Raw genomic sequence first — 6,000 nt, forward strand, 5'->3', positions numbered from 1 at the left:
CATCGACACAAACATTACCTGTTCCACGCCAGGTGTGGCTGGTTACCAGCCCAACCCCTTGTACCCGTGAGTGTGAACAAAACCATCCATTCCTCTGTCAGTTCTTACCACCAGTCCCTGCGTTCCTGGCCCAGCTCTTAAGGAAGGGTTTACACAGATGGGGTATATCTACACTACAGCACTAATTCGAACTAACTTAATTCGAATTAGTTAATTCGAACTAAGCTAATTCGAACTAGTGCATCTAGACCTAAAAACTAGTTCGAATTAGCATTTTGCTAATTCGAACTAGCACGTCCACATTGAGTGGACCCTGAACCGAAGTTAAGACAGGCCGGAAGCAGTGGGGGGGGGGGGAGGAAGTTAATCGAGGGCCTGCAGGAGAGCTTCCACCACAAGGAGCCCACGAGCCACCCCAGTCCTCCCCATCGCGGGCTCGTACCCCATTCCTCCCTCACCTCCTTCCACTTACCCTTCCCTAGCCCCCCTTCCTGGTGTACAAAATAAAGGACACGTGTGTTCAAAAATAGAAACTCTCTTTATTGAACAAAACTCGGGGAGACTGGGAAAAGGAGGTGGGAGAGGGGAAGAGAGAGGGTGGGAGAGGGGAGGGCAACTAAAATGATCAGGGGGTTGGAACAGGTCCCATATGAAGAGAGGCTAAAGAGACTGGGACTTTTCAGCTTAGAAAAGAGGAGACTGAGGGGGATAGGATAGAGGTCTATAAAAGCATGAGTGGTGTGGAGAGGGTGCATAAAGAAAAGTTCTTCATTAGTTCCCATAATAGAAGGACTAGAGGACACCAAATGAAATGAATGGGTAGCAGGCTTCAGACTAATAACAGAAAGTTCTTCTTCACAAAGCAAATAGTCAACCTGTGGACCTTCTTGCTGCAGGAGGCTGTGAAGGCTAGAACTAGAACAGAGTTTAAAGAGAAGTGAGATAAAGTCATGGAGGTTGGGTCGATGGAGTGGTACTAGCCAGGGGGTAGAAATGGTGTCCCTGGCCTCTGTTTGTGGAAGGCTGGAGATGGATGGCACGAGACAAATGGCTTGGTCATTGTCTTCGATCCATCCCCTCCAGGATACCTAATTTTGGCCGCTGTCAGCAGACAGGCTACTGGGCTAGATGGACCTTTGGTCTGACCCAGTACGGCCATTCTAAGCTCAGGACTCAGGGTCGGGGATCTCACTGGACCACCTTGATTTTCATGCACACCTGCTCCTGGGTGGCCAGGCTGGCAGCTCTCCTGCCCTAGACGGCCGCTTTCCTGTGCCTAGTGTGGAGGTCCACGATGTCTGTACTGGACCAGGCGGGTGCCCGCCTCTTGTGGTCCTGGGCAAGCTCCCGGGAGCCGCTAGCCTGGTCCCGGGAAGAGGGGGAGGGCTGGGGGGCATCGGGTGGCTGGCTCGAGCTGTGCCCGGTGCAGGGTCTGCTGGCTGGGTGCTGGCAGGCTTGCACCTGGCACGGGCACCGTAGCCAGCCCTTGCCCCTTTAAGGGGTCCGGGGCCCGGAGGGGCAATAGGGTTTCCCTGGTGTTGGCTAGAGTGGCCACCAGGGAAAGCTGGGGAGGGCTAGCCTCCCACTAGTTCGAATTAAGGGGCTACACAGCCCTTAATTCGAACTAGTAAGTTCGAACTAGGCTTAGTCCTCGTGGAATGAGGTTTACCTAGTTCGAACTAAGCGCTCCGCTAGTTCGAATTAACTTTGTAGTGTAGACATACCCTCAGAGAGCAGGATGATTGCTTGGAGATCCAGTACTTAGAGGGAGAAAAACCTGTTGAGAATCTTTGAGTTAAGTTCAGAGGCCGGAGCAACAGGGGTGATGTTGTGGTTGGTGTCTGCTATAGACCAGATCAAATGGATGAGGTAGATGAGGCTTTCTTCAGACAACTGAGAGAGGCTTCCAGATCACAATCCCTGGTTCCAGTGAGGGACTTTAATCACCCTGACAAATGTTGGGAGACCAATACAGCAGCACACAGACTATCTAGGAAGTGTTTGGAGAATGTTGGGGATAACTTCCGGGTACAAGGAACCGACCAGGGGCCATGCACAGCTTGACCTGCTGCTCGCAAAGAGGGAGGAACTAGTAGGGGAAGTAGATGTGGATGGCAACCAGGGCAGCAGTGATCATGAGATGCTATATTTATGGATCCCCACCAAAGAAAGGAAGGAGAGTAGCAAAATACGCACCCTGGACTTCAGAAGAGCAGACTTTGACTTCCTCAGGGAACTGATGGGCAAGATCCCCTGGGGTGCTAACATGAAGGGGAAAGGAGGCTAGGAGAGCTGGCAGTATTTTAAAGAAGCCTTATTGAAGGCCAAACCAGCTTGATGCGCAGTAAGAAAAGCAAATATCGCAGGTGACCTGATTGGCTTAGCAGGGAACTCCTTGGTGAGCTTCAACTCAAAAAGGAAGCTTATAAAAAGTGGGAACTTGGGTAGGTGACTAGGGAGAAGTATAAATATATTTCTCAAGCATGCAGGGTGCAATCAGGAAGAAAGGTTTCTACATGTGTTGTGTATTGGGTTGTAGATACAGATCTTGTTTTTATAGTAACTGAATTCGGTCAACCCAGCCAGTTTGGGCTGGTTCCAGTAAGTTCTGTGTCATGCAATAAAATGGACACTTGCAATTACTCAAGCTCACTGTGTTTTCAATGATTTCTTCCTCAACTGTGGAATTCCACACGGAATAACCAAGTGGTGACAAGAATGGGAAACCTGTGCTGCCTCCAGCAACAGAAGCAGTGGAAGTCAGTGTAAGGAAACAAAGCTTTTAGCTGTTCTGGAAGGTGGGGGTAAGAACTGACTGCTTGTACTGACAGTGCAAACTGAAACTAAGATCCGTGGAGCCCAGAGGGAGGGAGGAAGGAAGGAAGGAAGGAAAGGAATTGCAGCAGCCATGGCTACACTTACACTGGGATTTTCTGAGGAGACTATAGAGCAATGGCACGTACATACTGAGAGTCTGGAACTTTTTGTTATTGTGAATGACATTAAGGAAGAGAAGACGATGCCAATATTTGTAAGTGTTGTAGGGGCTAAGACCCACTTTCTGCTGCACTGCTCCCTGTTAAGCCAGAGACCAAATCTTACAGTGACATTGTGGAAATCCTGGGGTCACATTATGCTCCAAAACCACTGGTAATTGCAGAAAGGTCTAGGTTCCATAACAGAGGCCAAAAAGAAAGTGAAACAGTTGTACAATTTGTAGCAAATTTGAAAAAGCTTGCGGCACACTGTGAATTTAAGGAGATGTTAAATGATGCCATATGGGCAGGTTAGCATGAGGCCTGCACAGTGTAGCGTCCGTCCTGGCAAGGTGGGGACAAAGGTCTATTATGGGGTGGGATCAGGGATCCAGGCCCGGCCCAACCGCCTGGTCAATGTTTTCCAGGAAAGACAAAGTCCAGGTTCTCACCCCCTTCCTGAGCATGGGAGAGGGGGACAGACTGACCTACGTGGTGACACACGGAAGGACATTGCTCCCCACGACATGCCCGGCCCATGCTCCACAACTTCCAAAACAGACTTCAAAGAGAAGCTGCAGAGCTACAATTCATTTGCAAATTGGACACTGTCAGTTTAGGATTAAACAAAGACTGGGAAGGGCTGGGCAACTACAAAAGCAGTTTTCTCCTCTCTTGCTGTTCACACCTCCGCATCAGCTGCTAGAAGTGGGCCTCATCCTCCCTGACTGAATTGAGCTCGTTATCTCTGGCCTCCCTCTTGATTGATCCTCAGGGCTGGCTTTGGGTATGTCTACACTACCCTCCTAATTCGAACTAGCAGGGTAATGTAGGCATACCGCACTTGCAAATGAAGCCCGGATTTGAATTTCCCGGGCTTCATTTGCATAAGCCAGGTGCCGCCATTTTTAAATCCCGGCTCGTTCGAACCCCGTGCCATGCGGCTACACGCGGCACAGACTAGGTAGTTCGGACTAGGTAGTTCGAACTACTGTTACTCCTCATTCCACGAGGATTCAAATCCCGGGCTTCATTTGCAAGTGCGGTATGCCTACATTACCCTCCTAGTTCGAATTAGGAGGGTAGTGTAGACATACCCTTTAGGAAGTGCGGGGCCCAATTCAAAGAGTTTCGACGGGGCCCCGGCACCCAGGATTTTTTGTTGAGCAAAAAACAAAAAAACAAAAAACACACCACACATAAAAGTTTTGATCTCTTACTTACTCATATTGATAGAAGTCACCACTTTATTCTAAAAGAATATTAATTATAGATTTTCACTTTCATATTAGGAAAATAATTTGTTTTGATAGTTGTACAACTGATTATCAGATGTAGGGTCTGGGGGAAAGGGGAGTGCAGGAGTGTTATGATGCTGTGACCAGATGGTGGCTTGGCTCCAATTGGGGGTTTGTTGGCCAGGCTTCATTTTTAAATAAAATACTGTGTCAAACACAAAAAGTTTCTGCATTGTCTTTATTTCTGAGAAGGGTGGGGAAACTGTTTTGAGTCGGGGTCACTGACTCACAGAAAACTCAGTTGGGGCCACACAAGTGAGATGCAAAAAAACCCCTCCTCCAACCCCCCCCCCCAAGCTTCACTAATGTGGCCCCAACTGTGTTGGTGGGAGCAGGGGACATAGTGCTGGGGACAGGGTGCCAGTGGGGACAGGTTTCTGAGGCTGGGGAGTGGAGAGAGGGAACAGGGGAGTGGGGAGAGGGAACGGGGACCAGTGGGGGTAGAGAGTCCCCTGCACCTGCCTCCTCCCAGGATTCTCCCCCCACCCCAGAAGCTGGCCAAACCCCCCCTCCCACGACACAGCCAAAACCCCTCCCACAGTCCCATGCCTGCCCTGGGGCCAAACCCCCTTCCCGCGGCAGGGCCAAACCCCCGCTTGCACCTGCCCAGAGGCCAAACCCACACTCACGCCTGCCCCGGGGCCAAAACCCCCTCCCGCGGCACGGCCAAAACTACTCCCCTGCCTTCCCCGAGGCCAAACCGTCCTCCCATGGCACAGTCAAAACCCCTGAGCTCGATTCACCCCTCCTGAGTCCTGTGGTCACAGTGCAGGGAAGCCAACGGCGCCACGCTTCTCCTCCGGGGCTGACACCCCCTCCTGCACTGCGCCCGGCATGCCACTGAGCTGTGGGAAGGGAGCAGCCAGCGCACTTCCGGAATCCCTGGAAGTGGTGCGAAGCTGCAGGAAGGACTTTTGTCCAACCCCGTGGGAAGCCGGCACTACGCTGCAAGTAGATAGTGGGATGGGGGATCCCGAACACCATACGATCAACTGGTTGAGGCCTCGTGATGGACCAGTTGATCACGATCGACCGGTTGGGGACCACGGCTTTAGGGCACGGGGCCCTCTTAGGCGCGGGGCCCAATTCGGGGGAATAGGTTGAATCGGCCTAAAGCTGGCCCTGTTGGTCTTCCCTTCTTTTCGTGTGCCTGGATATTTATAACTGCCTCTGGAATTTCCACTACATGCACGTGGCATTTTGAAGGGCCGCGGGCTCCTGGCAGGGCTGGGGAAGCGTGAAGGAAACGTCACAGCTCCCCTGCCCCCAGACCCTACTTGGCCTGGGGGACAGGGGAGCTCACAAAGCCTCCTCTGCTCTGCCCCCGCCCTGCGAGCAGCGCATGGTACTTCAAAGCACCAGGTGCTCCTGGCAGGGTGGGAGGAGAGTCTGTGCATTCCCCCACCCCCAGGCCAATTAAGGCCTTGGGCAGGGGGTGGGAAACATTGAAGCTTTCTTTGCTCTGCCCCCACCACGCACTACTGGCAGGGTGGGGACAGAGCAGAGAAGGCTTCGGGCGCTCCTCTGTCCCCAGGCCTGGAGGCAGTGGAGCAGCACAGGATTCACCTACTTGGCAGGCCAGATCCGGCCTGAGGAGGCCCTTTTGCCCACCCCTGCTCTATAAGGTGCCACAGGACTGATTCAAACTAACATGGCTGCTCCTCTGATATTTAGGGCTTCAAGTTCTTCCTCGCTCACCTACTTGTGTCAGCGTTTCTTAGCTGTAA

Source organism: Pelodiscus sinensis, chromosome 33, assembly GCF_049634645.1.
Source record: "Pelodiscus sinensis isolate JC-2024 chromosome 33, ASM4963464v1, whole genome shotgun sequence".
NCBI lineage: Eukaryota > Metazoa > Chordata > Testudines > Trionychidae > Pelodiscus > Pelodiscus sinensis.